The 17,911-nt window shown below is 41.8% G+C and overlaps 1 pseudogene; it reads left to right on the top strand.

Moving 5' to 3' along the window:
• Positions 1 to 47: 47 nt before the first annotated feature.
• On the top strand, positions 48 to 2,234 carry LOC113025494 (forkhead box protein B1-like; annotated as a pseudogene).
• The last annotated feature ends 15,677 nt before the right edge of the window (positions 2,235 to 17,911 follow it).

The following is a 17,911-nucleotide window of genomic DNA, read 5'->3' as shown; positions in this document are numbered from 1 at the left end:
CGCGTAAAACGGTGCCAACACACCTCCGCTCAGCGCACACGTTCCCGACAGTCGTGCTCCTCTCTTTTGCTCTTTCTCCGCTGCAGCTTCAAATGAAAGACTCGTGTCGGTTCACCGTGTAAATGACAGTACGGTGTGCCCCCCGCTTCCCCCTACACCCCCGCCTCCCTCCTCCTCCTCTTGGCTGTGATCATGTGATGGCGCAGAAGTGGCCCATTAATGAAGCTCCTCACCGGGGGTCTTTTCTGCTCCTGTCACCGCGCACGGGACAGATCTGAGAGGGGCATGGAAGAGGCAGCAGCAGCCGCTTAGCGCAGCTCACCAGCGGGCAGCAGGAGGACGGACACCGCGCTGCACCTGCCACCCAAGCGGAGGAGAGGAGGAGCACCCACCGCTTCAACTTCTCCCAAAGTTTCGCTACCAGCTGTGCGTAAAAACTGGGAGCATGCGTCCAGGACAGCCGGCGGTTTCCGTCTCATGCGTAAAGGCGCAGTGAAGAGTTTGGAGAAAGTTTCCGAAAACAAAGCGAAGAGAGGCTCTTCTGACGGGATCCCGGTCCGGCTCGGCAGGACAAAATGCCGCGCCCCGGGAGGAACACGTACAGCGACCAGAAGCCTCCGTACTCGTACATCTCCCTGACGGCCATGGCCATCCAGAGCTGCCCGGAGAAGATGCTCCCACTCAGCGAGATTTACAAGTTCATCATGGACCGGTTCCCGTACTACCGGGAAAACACGCAGCGCTGGCAGAACTCGCTGCGCCACAACCTCTCTTCAACGATTGCTTCATCAAGATCCCCCGTAGGCCGGACCAGCCCGGCAAGGGCAGCTTCTGGGCTCTGCCCCAGCTGCGGTGACATGTTCGAGAACGGGAGCTTCCTGCGGCGCCGGAAACGCTTCAAGGTGGGCAGCATGCAGGCCGCGGACCCGCTGGCCGCCAGCAAGCCGCAGGATGCGGCGCACTACCTGCAGCAGCAGGCCAAGCTGCGGCTGAGCGCGCTGCACGCAGCCGCGCACCTCCCGCAGATGCCGGCCGGATACAACCTGAGCTCCGTCTCGCAGCCGTCCAGCTTCAAGCACCCGTTCGCCATCGAGAACATCATCGCCAGAGAGTACAAGATGCCCGGCGGACTGGCGGCCTTCTCCACCGCCGGGTACCCGCTGCACAACCAGCTGACCCCGGCCTGGCCGCACATGTACGGCTCCGGAATGATGGAGACTGCGGCCCCCATCTCCATGGCCGCCAGCGACTACTCGGCCTACGGCATGCCACTCAAGACCATCTGTCACGGCGGGCAGACGCTGCCCGCCATCCCGGTGCCGATCAAACCCCCCAGCCTCGGTACCCGGCCTGCCGGGGCTGCCCGCGCACATTCCGGCTTTCCTCGCGAACTCGCCCCAGTCTCTGAGCCCCACCTCCCGCAGACAGCCACCGGCCAGAGCAGCCCGGGCGGCCCCGGAGAAGCGCTGCAGTCCGCGGTGGCGGTGCACTGACGGGGGCTGCTCCGCTTTTTCTATATTTAAAAACAAAAAACAAAAAAAAAAAAAACTTCCACCGCAGAGAGTTTAGGAAACCGCAGGCTGACCTCTGACCTCCACAGAATTAATCAAAATGATCGACTGGCTTTCTTTTCCACCGAGGTCAGAAACAAATTTGCTCCACATTCCTTCGCTTCACCGTGACTGAGTTTAACGGCTCGGTGGATCCCGCACAGACAAATTATCCGGATCTTTTGTGTTTGCAGCCTTTTCTTCTCGGACTCAAAGAAACCCTCAGATTAATGACTCCAGAAGATTTTTCTCCCTCTTGAGCCTCTCCGTTTCTTTTCTGCCCCCAAAACAAAAGTTAAACCTAAAAGGAGGTTAATTTGATCCCATTTGTAAAACTCAAGAGGAAAATCTGCCTAAAGAAGCCGGCAGGCGTGTGAACAACCAAATATGTCCCCGCTGTTTTTTCCTTTCTCAATCGAGTTTATTTTGTAATAATCGATATGAACAATCGCAGAGAAGATGAAACGTAAAAGCATATATTTATGTCACAGTCTAAAAACCCACCGGAGAGGTTTGAATGCAAGGATCTATGTCTCTGAAGCACTTTTTAAAGACCAACTTTAGATGTTTTTTATTGAGTAGCGAGGCCATGTTGGTTTGATTTAAAGGTTTGGTGTTACAATGAGCCGCTGTCTGTGTATTTGTACTGCTGCATGCTCCTCCGTCTGAAAAGCAGAGAATAATCCAGTGTTTGTATGTTTTTTTAAATGATTATTTTCATTTGGGGGGCATTGAAAAGCATGAACATGACTAATGGGGCTTTTTATTCCCTTCGCTGTGTCTGCTCATCCAGATCCATTAAGAAACCTTCATGGGCAAAAATACAGGAAATAAAACCAGTCCGAGTGCATTTTTAACATTTTCAGCTTTCGTGGATTTGTGCAGTTATAATTCAGTCCTCTAAGTTTGTACATTTAACCTCTAACCTGCTGTTTCTCCCTTTCTTAAAATCACAAAGTGACATTTTTTATTTGAGTGGGATATTTATTATATTTCAGCCCAATATCACAGCAGATTGTGAAATAGTCACAAAAAACAAATGAAAGTAGAAAAAGTTATGACTATTTCACAATCTTTGTTAAATCAAATTAAAATTAAATTAAGAATAATTTAGATTCGCACCTTTAATCTCAGTAAACGTGGCTCTTAAAGCTGACTTTCTTTTAACTGCAGAATTCTTTTTAAATTTATTTTTCTTGTAACCTGAAATGTGGTTTAATAAATCTGCTTTACCAGGTGTTACATAAACTCAGCAGTTTACCTGGTAACAGCTGTATTTTCTTTGAACTCCTCACTCTGTGAAATTTCACCTGTTCAGGTATTTTAACAGCCTGACACTACTTCTTGTTTCCCTTCTGTTATATATAAACCCAAGATCAAAGGTACCTTAAATTCAAACCGTTTTATCAAAGTGTAGGCCTCCTGTCGTGAAGTACGAGTACGTCTGTATTCCTGAGATTTGGAGCCGGAGGCCTCCGACAACAAACCAGTTTTAAAATGAGATTTTACGGTTTCTCTGTCTCGCCCGTTTTATTTTTAACATTTCTTTGTCACTTTCACAAAGCAGCAGCTGAGAAACTGAACTTCTGTCAGTGATTTATAGGTGATCATTTCAGTGCAGCCAAATATAAAATCAGAGTTCATTTTGGGAAGCTGAGATTCACATTTCAGGCTCAGTGTTATTAAATCAGGATTAAATGAACCCTCAGACTGTTTCTATTGGAACACATTAACGTGCTCAGATATTAAAACTGGACCAACGCACCGTCTCACACAGTTCATCAATGCTGCGCTGCATTTTAATGCTAAATCATTTATTTAATAAGACAGCAACATAAAAATACACACTGAACTAATGGGCGTGAATAATCTTAACACATTTTTAGTTTAGTATCATAAAAAATCATTTGAAAAAATATTTAATGCACACTAAAAATTCTTTATTCTTTATAATTTGGTAAGTAAGAAAATAAAAATGAGTGAAGCTTTATTTTGCTTTGTCTTTTTTTATATACACAAAAAACATTTACAATAAATGTGAAATTATGTTTAACCTGTTCAGGTGGCAAATCTGTTGAGTGAGACAACAACATAAATATAAGTTTAAATAAAGGTTTGAATATTTTTCAGTCACCTGTGACTGCAGATTTGTTCTTGTCATAGTTCACTGATGTTCGTGCAGTGAGCTGATATCAGAATCAGGTTTTTGACTGAACGTAAAAAGTCCCGTTGAGCAGACCCGACATGTTTCATTTAATATTACGCTGTAAGAAAACGTCATCGATAAACTTTGACTCAGTTTTAACGTCTAAATGTGAAAACAAACAAAATGTGAAACAGAGAGTGAACACAGAACGAATTCAAAAATAATCCTTTCAGTTAATAACTAAGATTTTTTTTGTTAGACTACAAAACAAAGTCAGTTTCTTTGGTTTTGTTTTCTTTACATCAGATGAATTTCCACGTGTGTGACAGGATAAAAGATGCTGAGAAACAGGAAGTGGCGCGTCTTTCATTTATCGCATTAAAAAAATAAGATGGAAATGGAAAACCTCGTAAAAACATTCACAGTAAATCAACATAAATGTGACTCCTTTATACATCAACTCGGATATTAATAAAATATAAATGCAGCATGTACTGATGTCAGGAGAAAAATCTCTTCGTACCAAATTTATTTACTAAATATTTCACACTTGTGAGGATCCTCAACATGTCGTGACTGTAAATCAGAAGAAGACCGAGTCCCGCTTCACGTTAGTGCCGAGTCACATTAATATATTCTCAGGGTGTGAACCATCAGTGCAGCACGTTCACATGGAAACGCTCCACAAACATGCGTGTTACACACGAGTGTAAAACATGAACCATGGACGATGACTTCCCTTCAGATAACATTAACCTGGTATGTCGAGCGGCCGCGGCACTACAAACATTTCCATATCACATTTAGCAGGAGTTCAGTGCTCCAATCATGTGATCCATTATTTTCAGCTTTTGTAACTTTTATCTTGTTGTCATTACTGTGACACAACTGCAGCATTTAACCTTTTAATTAAGCGCCTTTAGCTTCTCATTATCCTTCACATTTACTTGGAACCTGAAGAAAAGGGGCAAATAAAGTTGGATACTTCAGCTTTCACGCATGTAGTCTGACAATGATAACACATTTGTACTGTTGGGGCATTTTCTTATGTAATTATCTGACCAATAATGCGGCTCCTGTGCGATTAACGGCGCTAACAGAGCGTCCAAGAGACCGTGAGCTGAACTTGGCACTTCCTCCTCTTGCTGAAGCGGCACCGAGATCCAGTTCAAGGCAAGATTTAACTTGAACTGTGATTTATGCAAAGCTGCTCTAGTAGAGACCAAAAGTAAAGTCTGCAGTGTCAGTTTTGTCTAGAAAAAGCGTAGATGTCACCATGACAACCAAGAACCCAGAGCTTAACAGGAAGTAGGAAGTGTTTTAACACAAACCAAGCCCTCTTCCTAAACCTAAACCGGATACTGAAACCATGTCACTTGAATAATGTAAACATAATCAAGTTTATTTGTGTTTATTTTAGTCGTCTATTAATTAAAAACGGTTCATAGTTCATAGTTAAACTGCAAAAATTTCATGTTTGAGTCAAAACTATGATGATTCCCACAGCAGTTTGTGAAAAGTCACAGTCTACGTCAGAAACATCTTTATTGGATGCACAAGTTTGAATTTATATTTATGCCTTCCAAACCCGGTTTTGATGTGCGTGGGATCCAAGCGCAAGTTTCAACCATCTAGCTGTTTTTCTTTTGAGGTGAAGTTGAAGAGTTTGGATGTAGACCTCCTCCAACATTGTTCCATCCACTTTGTGCAGCATAGCGAAACTGCTGCCACCACCAGGCCTGACAGTTGGTACGGTGCTCCTACCTTTACTCTTCCAAACAAACCTCTCGTCATTGCAGCTCAATCTTTGTCTCGTCTGATCGTAGAACTTCGTGTGGGCAGCTGCAGGTGTCAGTCAAACTTGAAGGTGTTATTTTTGGAGCCAAAACCAAATTCTTCCCTGTACGTGTCCATGGTGATGTAGAGCTGGCTTCACTGTGGACAGTGATGCTGGTGTTGCAGCAGTTTACAGTTCATGGCAGAGCCTTGGTGGTTCCTCTGTTATTAACATCCTAACCACTGGGCGCTCATGAGGGTCCGTTTGGGTTTTCTTCCAGACTCTTGGCAAAGTGGTGACGCATTAAAATAACTTCTACTGAAGTATGTCTGCAGCTGTTTAGCAACGACTCCACGAGACCTTCACATCTTGTGTAAATCTACAATCATCTTTCTTAGATGTTCATTGACTCCCAGGAGTTTCACATTGTTTTGAGTGTAAATTTTGTAGTAGATTAATGTGCAGACACTTATGGCTGCATTGATTCTGCAGTTAAAGTTTAAGGTGTAATTTATTGTTAAATCCTGGGAGTAGCTCAGCATAGATCCTGCAGGTGGTTTCTGTTTAATGGACTCTGTTCCTCTGAGCGCTGAGAGCCAGCAGCTCGTGTGAAGAGCTTTTCCTCCCCCCGCAGTGACCGAGCTCTGGTGTGTAAACACTGGCCGGTTTGTGCGGAGCAGTGAATTAGCAGCGGGCGGCGTCTGGGCGGCCGTAAGGGATTAGCCAGTTAACACTTTCCTGGTGCCAAACACAATTGTGCTCCGTCAATGCGTACGGGTCTTTGAGTGTGTTGCCAAGAGACGGCGACTGTTACCATAAAAATGTCAGTTTCTGAACACCCCTGCCACCACCACCTCCATCCTCCTGAGCTGTGTGACCACACACAAGTAAAACAAACCGACTTTAAAGGGAAAAACCTCCACAGACGTAAAAGACGAGGTTAAAATAATCACACGGGTACAGGAGGAGGAGGTGCTGGGAAAGATGGACCTCCAGGGGACAGAAGGAACAGAACAAACACGACTTATTACTCCACATTTATTGATTACTATTGATTCCACAGGGACTAAACTTTGAAATCAATAAAACTTTATTACACGCAGCAACAGAGCAGTCAACAATATCTAAAGTTTTTTTGGCATTTGAGTTGAATTGCAGGCGTTCATAGCAGGTTTGATTATTTGTGGCTTGTGTGCCATTCCTACATGGGAATTCAGCGCGTTTGTTTTCATGGTCAGACCCAACAGAGGCTGGAAGCTGAGTTACTGAGTAAGGATGAACATGTGAGCTGTTTTAAATCCTGCAGTTCCACGTTTAACCCTCGCAAACATTTTAATACGCAGCTGAGAAGCTTTTTAATGCCTCGACTTCAGTTTCAGTCGAGTGAAGCTGGGAAATATCAGGAACACGATTTAAGGCGAAGATCTGCTGGATGTCCAACATCAGCTGCTAAACTCGCTGCTCGCTGAAGTGCAATTAATCATGAGCCCCTCGCTGCTGTTCGTTAATTAGAGACTTCAGGAAGAGGTGTGACAGCGTTAATTAGCAAACTGTACAGACGATCTGTGGAGAAAGACTCAGAGAGAGAAGAAGAAGAAAAGAAGAAGAACGTGGCGATGATGATGATGACAGAGCGTGCCGTCTGCTGTCAGCCGAACAACACATGGCTTATTTACACTGACGAACTCGTCAGATGATGAAAGGCTGTGAAAGATTGTTGGTCCTGAAACACGACATGAAAACGCAGGACGGCAGAAAACACAACTCGCCGCTGCTTTCATCATCGAGTCATCTCCAGTTTGGCTGAACAAATATTTAAAGTCATGTAAGACGTGGTTCTGATTTATGTTAATAACAGAAATAACACAAAGTACCATCCAGCCAATAATCCTAAACACACAAATATGGTTTTTCCTACATTAGCCGTCGTGTCGCGTCCTTCTATGAGCCAGTCTCAACAACTGGCAGCCATATTGAAACACCCCCAGACTGTTATTATGATGTTAGGTAAAATATGGTCAATTTTAATGGTCCCCAATAATAAAAACTGGATCAACAGAAAGCTCGCAGGTTTTTCAGGTCCCTTCCTTCAAATTGAGAAATTGAATTTTTCCCTCTTTAAGTTACTTGGTCATGTTTGCTGTTGCAGAATTTTTCCACAGAGGTTTTTTAATTAGACGGTCTCTGGTTTTATTTTCTTAACATTAGAAAATAGAAACAAATAAAAACATTAAGCTCTTTATAGCCAACCAACAGCAAGAGATTATCTAAATATTCATTCTACCTTTTCCACATGTAAGAAGGCAGCAAGAAATATTTGTCTTAAACTTCTGGTTCAATTACCCAGACGTGTAAAATTTGTCCAAATGTTTCATGTGTTAAAACATTTGTCGCATCTCTCTTGGTCTGTGAAGGCCTCAAAGTTTCAGATCCAACCCCACTTTTTATTTTTCAGCCTTGGAATTTGAAGCTTGGACTTTCTGATTCTTTCTCAGGGCTGAAACACTCGTATACGGTGTTTCAACAAAGCTCGGATGATGTTCTTAAGATGATTGTTGTTAAAACAAGAGAGCCATGAAATACCTAAAGATGTGATGTGCAGCTCATATTTGTGCAGTACCCTGAGCCTGCAGCTCAGACCCCCTCGTCTCCGTCCTGATGTGGAAACTGGTTTTCCTGTCAAAACTGCTCCAAACTCCTCCAGGGCCGACGTGGCCTTTTTCCCAGCTGCAGGAACGTTTAGCTCCTTTCAGCTAATGTTTCTACCCTCCCTATCATAATCTATGAGACCTCACGTATCTGCACATCTTTCCCCTTTAAGCGCTGGGCAGGTTTTTGGCACCTTGGCAGCTTTGAAGTGCGGCTCTGAGGTGTTAGTTTACGGGCTGAAGGTGGAGATAAGATTCCTGAATGGGTCGTAAATTAAACCCATCACTACAGAGGTTTAAAAAAGAGGCTGGAGGCAAAAACACACCGAGGTCATTAAACCTGAAAGTCTGTTATCAACTCGAACATTCTCCAAATACAAGAGAAGCTCTTCAACAGCCTGACCCGAAGCTTTACGTCTGTTTGAATAAAGTTTTTACTCATGACCTCCAGTGTGTGAGCTGTTCACATTTATTATCTTCATGTCATTTCATGTCCTGGGGCAGTGAGAACAGAAACTACAAAAAAACTTCATATAAAATAAAACGATGAGTCGTTTTTCAAGCAAAAGCTAAACTGACACTAATTAAAATGCAATTATCTGACAGATAATTCTGAAAACGATCTCCGTTATCTGCAGTCTGCTTATTTACAGAAGTCCAGTTTAGTTGAGTTAAATTTGAGGATTTCATCTGGGTGTTGCTCACTAGTCGCTGAATGAAGACACAGCTAGCCAACCATAGGTTACAGTGCATACAGCCGCAGCAGTTGTATAGACTGTATATAAAAGATGGACTTATCCACTGTGATGTCACACCAGGGTCTGTAAAGTCTCATTATGAAGCTGCGTGCATCGTGACACATCGGGTTTAATGTTTTCATTTTTGCCGTTTTGTTGGCTTGAAACTGGACGTGATGAGCGAGACTCTGAGCGATGCAGCTCACACGTTAGCTAACGAATGACGGATAATTTAATCTGTTAGCATGGCTGGGTTTATTGTTTTAACCCAAAATTGAACTTTAGTTTTAAACTTTGTGTTTTTTTCAGTGGGACTTGAAACTTATGAGAACAGCGATGAGCTCAGATCAGGCTACCAGCAGGCTCACTAACATTTACAGCCAAAGAAATCACAGTGAAATATTCACAATACACATTCAGTGATGAAATGTGCAGATTGTGTTTCTAAGATTAATAAAATCTTTTGTATAGTTCAGTTTTAGAATATTTAATTTGCCACAAATAAAGTGAAAAATGAAATGAATTAAAAATGAGTCTTGGTGATGAATTTTCTTGTTATCGGGAATTCTTTGAGCTACGATAATCATGCCGTAAAAATCTGATATCCCGGAATTAGTAAATATTTACATAATTAAGTTTAAAAATGTGACGCATGCCCTTTAAGAAAATAAGTAAAATAAGTAACAACGCACGAACAAAAGAAAGGAAAATAATTAAAATAAAATAAAAGCCTGTTTGTAGGTTTGTTTTTTTAACTTTTGCAGTTTTTGTTATTTTAGAAGTTATTAAAAAATGAATTGTCATATTATTGAACTGGAAAGCTTTTATATTTTATAAAAAGCTGAAATTTTCACTAGTTTGATATCCTCTGTGTTAATGTTTTGCTTCATATTTTGGACTTTCCTGACATCACGTTTTCCTTACTTGAAGTTTACATGATCATAAGTTTCATATTTTTAGATTGTTTCTGTTATTCTTGTAGTAAATTGGGATCTGTCCTGGCGTTGGTGATCCTGGTTCAGGATCAGTTTGGGGTCTCAGAGTTCAGAAGTTCACTGACAGTTTATGGCTAAGTTGAAGCACCTGATGGCTGCAGGGGGCGACACCCCCGTCAGTGCCGTGCACAGGTGGGTTACGGGAGGGCGGAGCCGCCTGCCACAAACCATTTAGGGTGTAGAGAGGGGAGGCCAGGGGGAGGTTAGTTAGTGGGCGTGTGAAAAGAAAACGACACAAATTCATTGGTAATAAAAGCACCACCTCGCCACCTCCTCCCCTGTCTGTTCCCAGGCAACGCCATGCTCAGCAGCCCCCATCTTCATCCCCTCCATCCTCCTCCAACTTCTATGACTAATCGTAAGACATGTGGGGGAGGAACCCGCCGCTGTGCTTGCGACCAACACGGCTCATCAGCATCATCACAAACAAACAAGCAGCGAGAGCCGGACGCCGCACACAGGAAGTTTCGGGTTTCAGGCCTTAGCGTCGACAAATAGCAACTGACGGTAAAGGGAAGTCTGAAAACAAAGATCTCAGGGGGGCGGGAACCTGGATGACACATGTTTCTGATGTTGGTTTCAAATGTGGATCAGGTTCGTTTCCAAACCTTTCCAGCTCTGGTTTATAAACTTAATCGAGCAGTTTCCTTTAACCAAACCAAAGACTGACTGAAAAAGAACATCTAATGAGTCCCACCCAGTGTACTTCATGAGAACCAAATAAAGTCCATAAAAGCTTAGAATTAGCTTAACGATTTCAAATATACTTTTTTATTTATATGCTAAAGTCTTTTCTTGGCAAATGCATTTGCAGGAAAATTCACCAGGAGACAGAAAGCTTGTGTTGTGGATGGATTTACTCCATTTTTGGTGTCTTCACCAAGGACCTCAACTTTTATCAGGAACAATTTACCCTTCATCCTCCATCTTCCCTGTGCTAATGTGTTCTAATTAGCCTGACTGCAGCTATGAAGCTGCGTTGGTGTTTAGTTTTCTGCCTTTGTTTATTCCCAAAGTTACTCCAGAGCTAAATGTTTCATGTTGAAATTTTTATATTGAATAAATCCATCATCAGTGGATCATCTTTACATGGAAGGTAGCAGGTTGCCAACTTCTAACTCCCCTAAACCTCTTAAATCCTCTTTTTCATGGATGTTGGATTTTATTTTAACAGCTGGGCAAACAGCCACACCCATCACTTATTGGAGCTCAAGTTATTTTGGCTGTTTTTATAAAAAGTAAGCTCAGTGATGTCACTGCGATAAAGAACCGGAAAGTTTCATTTTCACTGCTACGATTCAATAAAAAGTAAATAACCTTAACATTTCAGTTTAAATATTAACTCTGGGTTTACGGCAGTTACTTTTTCAACCAGCTGCTTCGAAACCCTGAAACACATTTTATTCTCAGTTAAACTGCTATGAATCTTTTAGGCTCATAATCTCGTTCTCGCCAGTTTTACCTAACTCTTAGCGAGGAGTGCCGGTGAAATATGAATAAAGGTAATTACTTGGAAGGTGTAAAGTAAATAAAACGTTACATCGTGCAAAAGAAAAAGCAACATAAATGCGTGAAGCAGGTCAGCGATGGCGCGCTGACCCGTCGGGATGGACTCGTTTCTCCCCGTCGCTGCATCATTTACACCGTCACTCAGGGGAAGCCGTCTTATTTGGGTCACACATGAAATCAAACAGCTTCACCTCTAGCTGAGACGGATGATTTATTCAGACGCTGGCAGCCGCTCAGCACGGCGGCAGATTGTGTTCTTGGTGATCTGCCTGAAGGCGCCAAAGGGAAGCCATCAGAGGACGCTCTGCAGAGACACGGAGGTTTGCCGCGCTCACAAACCGGGAGCTCGGAGAGCGCTCGCTCCTCTGACAGATTTCAGTTTGTTTCTTAAACAAAGCACGACGTGTAAAAGAGGCATATTCAGAGACCACGTCCAGTCTTCTCCTGGCTGCTGTCCCAGCTCGTTGTCCCGTCAGAGAATAAACTCACATCTGCAGGTGATGAAGACTCGAGTATATATTCAGCGTGGACCTAGAGCCTTACACATTATGAGAGATACACCACCCTCTTTGATTGTGAAGTCAGGGTCTGTGGGGCTTCTGCCACACTCCAATTGGAAGTCTGACTTCAAGGAAGTTCCAGTTCAAAATTCCGACTCAAAAAGTTGGAATTACCGATTTCCCAGAATGCAACATTAGGAGCTAAAAGCTACTCGGTCAGTCTTCAGGCTCTAAAGACCAGGCTCGCTGGAGGAATCTTGAATTGACATGGATTTTATCTTTATGACCTGCCGTCCTGCACCTGCATCCTTTTTATCAGGCGGAGAGGACGAACCGAGGCCGCACACATTCACATGTACAAGATTAGGCCCAATTCAACCTCCTTTCTTCCTCCACAGCTTGAAAGACACGACGAGGGGAGGGACAGACGAGCCGAGAGGACTCCTCTGGTGTTTTTTTTTTATCTGCTGGAGGGTGAAAGGCAGAGGGGGGAGAGAAAAGAAAGAGGAGGCGAGGAGACAGAGCCCTTTGTGTTTCTCTCAAGTGCTAATTCACAACGGATTCCTCTTAATGCACTCGTGAGGCTCTGGTAATGGTCTGAGTTTGCATTCAAATGGTGTATTTGTAGCTTTATAATTAGTCTTTTTTAAAAATTGAAACGAGATCAGTTTAAACACTTCAGGAAGTCTAACTGGTGCAGGATGCTGTTGACATTGAAAAATCACTGCTGAGTGACACTTTTTTTTTCACTTGATATTTGCTGTTGGCAGAAAAAGGAGCTCCAGCACTTTCACACTGTATAAAACCAGCAGGTTGACTTGTTTAGCTTAAAGTGTCATGGTTTGCTGCTTTTCTTCCTCTGGACCTCAGCAGCCCATAAAAACACATTTCCAAGTTTGTCGAGCTATTTTTAAAACTGAAGACCAGCTGAAGTTGCGAATTGACCAAAACAGGACAGTAAATGTATATTTGAGAGAAGCTCAGATTAATAACTACATATTACGTAGAAGCTGTTTTACCAAATGAGGATAGAACAGTTATGATATCCAAGGGTTTATTTTAATTTTGCAGAAACACTAAATATTCAGTGATGTTTAAGAAATACACAGTATTCATTAGGGCTGGGTATCGTCACTGATTTCTAGAATCGATTCAATTCCGATTCACAAGGTCCCGAATCGATTCGATCCACAATTCGATTTAATTCGATTCGATTCGATTTAAATCTGGGAAATTTTGACAGTCAGAAATATAATTCAGATCAGTACATTTACATATTTTTGTATCCATAAAAAGGAAGCTGACACACGCAAGACTTTATCACAGGTGTAAGCGTCACAGCAGATGCCTTTGTGTCAAAGTAGCTGAAGATAAAACACAGAAAAACATGAAGGTGATTTTCCTGGCCTGGGATTTTATAAAAATATTCTGCAGTACATCAAAAACGAAAGAAAACCATTAATCAACATATGAACATTACCTCTGACGTTACAGCGGTTTTATTAGAGACACGGCTAAGCATTTTGCATTTTGAATAATTTTAAAAAGTTTAAATTTGTTCAGTATTGAACAGCAGAAATGAGGTTTTCTTTTCGGAAGAATGTAAAAGGGAAAAAAACAGCGGCCAACAGCCTGTAAACAGCGGTAGACTTGTGCGTAACAAGCAAGCGAATAATGAAGAAAGGGAAACTGTTCTTGAAGTACAGAGAGAGAGAGAGAGAGAGCTGTGCATCGCGGTGGAAGCAAAACAGTAAAAGTCAGAGTGAATACATGACGATGTTTATGTGAAGCGTTTGGAATCCAAACCGAACCAGCAGCAAAAGAAGATCCAAAGTTTGGATCTTCTTTTGCTGCTGGTTCGGTCAATATTGTTTGGAGAGAGATCAAACTAACAGCTTTAGAATCAGCGCATAAAGGGCGTGAACACAAAGCGCGGACCCGCCGACAGATCAGAATCAGCGAGCTGTCGGCTTTCAGCCCCGACTGTGAGAAAGGCGACATCTAACTGATTCTGATCCGCGGGTCGCGCTGTGTGTTTAAGTCTATGTGCAGAATCCCTGTACCTGCTCTCATTTACTGTCTTAACTGTTTGGTGGTTCTTGAAATTTTGTGAGATGTCACCAGAGATTCTGGCATTTCGGGCAAAATAAATTTATATTAAAAATTCGATTCAGGATTTTAATGAATCGATTTTACGTTATCCAAGCCAGAATCGATTTTAATCGATGAATCGATTATAAAAACCCACTCCTAGTATTCATTATGTTCAGCTAGCATAAACAGATTTTCCTTGTCAACACGCGAGCGAGATGAAGATCCAACTAGATATTTTTTTGTAGTTCTTTATGTATTTAGTTAAAACATTCTGTATTTCCCACATATATACTTACTTCAGCGACGACCTTAGCCGTAGCTTAGTTCAAAATGTATAACTGATTTAATAATAAAAAGTCTGGGTAGCTTAAACTCAGATTTCATAAATAGAAATATGGGAGAAAAATACATTTTTAGAATAGAAATGTTAGCCCAGCTTAAGCATTAGTTAGCTTAACTATAGTTGGATTCATGTTAGCTAAAAGTTAGCGGCTAAAACTCTTAAGCAATTTAATAAATATAAGTTAACAGTTAACTTTAGAAGCAAAAACGGCTTATTTCATGTTTAAGCAATAATTTAATGGTTCAAATTGTCTAAAAGTTTTGTTAGCAGATAAGGCTAACGGTATATTTCAGTTTTTCTTGGTACTTTTTGGTTTAAGGTGATTTATATAGTTCAAATTCATTGAAAGTTGTGTTTTACACAAGCTCTGATATTTGTATATTTTGTACACTCTTATCGGTGATATTCCTAGAAGAACAGATATTTTAAAAAAATTATTTTCAGTCATTATTTAAAAAAAAAATTGAGGTAAAAACAAATTTTTGAGCCACGCATGAAGTTTTACAACATTTTCCCAGCATTATAAAGCGAGTCTGTCCTCTAAGTGTGTCAGTGAGTAAATATTAATTGTTGGAAAATTATCTCAATGGCCTCTTTGTCTGGAGCTAAGCTCTTTTTTCCTGTTCACTGTTAAAATCGGTAAAACTAACAGTCACTTCCAGCCGTATTTGCTCACAGCCATTCAGCCGCACACAAAGCGCAGTTCAATCACGTTCATCCACAAGTGGGACTCACGTTTTGTTTCGACAAAATAAACTACCGGAGCCGTCTTTTTCTTTCTTTCAGCCTCCTCGCAGCTTTTATTTCACGGCTGCCCCGAGTCTCAATGGGAATGTCAGCACTGAAGAATGCTTCGCCCTCCTCCTCCTCCCGCTCCGCTCGCCGGGATTCAGCCGCCGTCCAGCCGGCTGACAGCTTCCCCACCACATCACCTGGCGACTAAAGGGACCACACATACTCCTCGTCCTCTGTGCCCGGCTAATTCTTCTTCTTGGCTTTTCTGGAGGGCGAGACTGTTTTCAGCCACAGGTCTTTTCTCTCTGGCAGCTTTTCACCCTCGAGGACTTCCAAACAAATTTCAAGCATGAGTGTAAAAGCTGTCGAGTGTTATTGGACAAAAGAAATGTCCCCCCGTTTGTTCCAGGTCGAAACTTTACAGCACTCAGATCTGTGTTAGTCATTCAGCGTCCACAGCAGAGCAGTGACAAGTCATATTTTGCCAGGACCACACATGCAAGACTTTATTATCCCAGAGGGAAATTTCCTCTGGACGTACAGTAAACAAACGAAGCGTCCAATAAATTCATACTGAAATAAAAAAGAGACGATCAACGAGAGAAATCTTTAACCTAAACTACAGCGTCACAGTGTGATACATGCCAGCATATATACGAAAGAAACATGTCTCATGTCAGCATTTCTAAGTAATATATTTTAACAGTAGTACATGCAAATTCATGTTTTTTTGTTTTATTTTACTTATTTTTGTGGAGGTTCGGCTGGTTTAAATGCTTCTACAGTTAACTACAGCTATACTAGCTTTGAGGTTTGCTTCTTTAAATGCCTGATGGTAAATCAAAATAAAGTAATTTATAAGTGATTGAATAAGTTGAATGTAATTGATAACACATGCTATTAAGAAAGGATTCTACATGGTTTAAAACTGCCAAAATCAACCCTGTTAACAGAAAGGGAAGAAACAGTCGCTCTCAACGGCTTCCAAAATGATCTGCGTTGTGATGAAGAGACGTCAACTAAACTCGAACTAGTGCTGATCTGTACTTCGGTGTATTATCAAATTGTACCACAAAGTGTTGCTGAGACTGACAGTAACCTTTATTAGATCGAGTTAGTCATGCATTCTTAATCACAGTGGGGAAAATAAATAATTAGATTGTGAATGTCCCAATATGCATTTGTGATGCTTTTGTTTTGAAGGAGTCGAGTGAGTTTGGACTGGAATAATTGTTTAGGTATAAAATAACTAATTGTTAGCCAATAAGCTTGCAGTTTCTCTCAGTCTGATTGTTCATTGATCGTATGAAAAGCTTTGCTGGCTACATGGCGTACATGTTCACTGTCACCAGGGGGCAGCGTCAGAAATACGTGCTACAATCAAACTGCTGTGTAAGGCGAGGTTTTCGACGGTGGATCAAAACAGAATTCGATCACTGCAGTGACTCACCACATTGTTGTGTAGCTTAGCTCATGCTAAGTGCTAATCAAAGCCTGGTTAGCTTTAGCCTGGTAGGCGACTGGTTACTGTTGCTGCTGTTAGGATAATCCGGTCATTCAGTCTGACGTCACTAGCCGTGTCTGGGCCTAAACTCCGCTGCAGGTCCATATATCAAACGATCACTATGGCATTACTGAGAGTTGAAAAACTGTCTAAAGTCTTTCATCTTTAATAAAATGATCAGCGTTCTGCTCTACCAGGTGTAACAATTGAGTTTAACATCCAGGCATCCATGAAAACGGAATTTATGACATTTAACGGAGTTAGAAGTTAGCAGGGAGTTAGCTCGCTAGCTTCTATCTAAATACAATATAGCATGTCCTGACTGCGGGGTTTTGGAAACAAATTCAAACATACAGCTCTGTTATCACTTCCAACATAAATGAAGACAGAAAACTAAACAGCAGTGACGTTTGTAGGGTTACTGAAGTTGGGTTAGCTGGTATATAATGATGTGCTACGTGACCGCTAGCGACACAGCTATGTTAGCATAATATAAACAAGCTAACTTTTTTTCCACTCGATAAAAGTTAACGTGAGTGTTCTCGGTGGTCAGGAACAAATGTAATCGCATGGCAGGATGCTGTAAAAGGACCAAACCTCAGCCAGGAGAACAAATGAGATAATCCATCCACAGTACGAGGTTAGTCATTCATATACTGCTGCATGGGCTGGGCTGTAGCTACATCCTAAGGTTTTAAAAACTGAGCTTAAATAAATGATTAGCGGTAATAAAAGCCGAGGGAGGTCAACAGGGATCACTGACTGTTTTAGGAGCTTTTTGAGATCAAATAGAAGAAAATACAAAACATTAAACATGTTAACAACACAAAAGCCATATTAAACGCAGACTACTTTAGGCCCGGAAGTAGGATTCGTCACGTCATCACTTAACGACCGGATAGTGTCACCAAAGTCACGCCCAGTCTGCTCCAGAAACCTAATTTGTTCTGCTCATGTGGAAAAAAAGGGCTATTTCCTGTTTCTTCCCATTAAAATAAGACTGTGTGACAGATTCTGGGGTTAGAGTAAAATATAATCCTTGATTGTGATAATTATGAAATGGCGCTATCACTATTCCTCCCATCAGGTAAACTCTTTGTACATAAACCGCATATATGATTTAAAAAAAACAAACATATTAGGAATGGCAACTTATTCCTAATTTATGTAATTAAAAAATAAAATGTAAATATTCTTTATACATATTTTATAATTTTCTCTGCTTAAATGAAAAGCACAACATCTCTCTTTATAAAATGAACTGCTGAACATCAGGCGCGCCGGTGTGTTTCCATGTTGTGACAATTAAACCCTCTAAACCACCACGTGGTCCGCCTTATTTTGAAGGGTCGGGAGGCACTGCACGCTTCCTA

This window comes from Astatotilapia calliptera, chromosome 1 (genome assembly GCF_900246225.1).
Source record: "Astatotilapia calliptera chromosome 1, fAstCal1.2, whole genome shotgun sequence".
NCBI lineage: Eukaryota > Metazoa > Chordata > Actinopteri > Cichliformes > Cichlidae > Astatotilapia > Astatotilapia calliptera.
The sequence above is the reverse complement of the archived record's forward strand: the minus strand, read 5'-3'. Positions and strand labels throughout refer to the sequence as shown.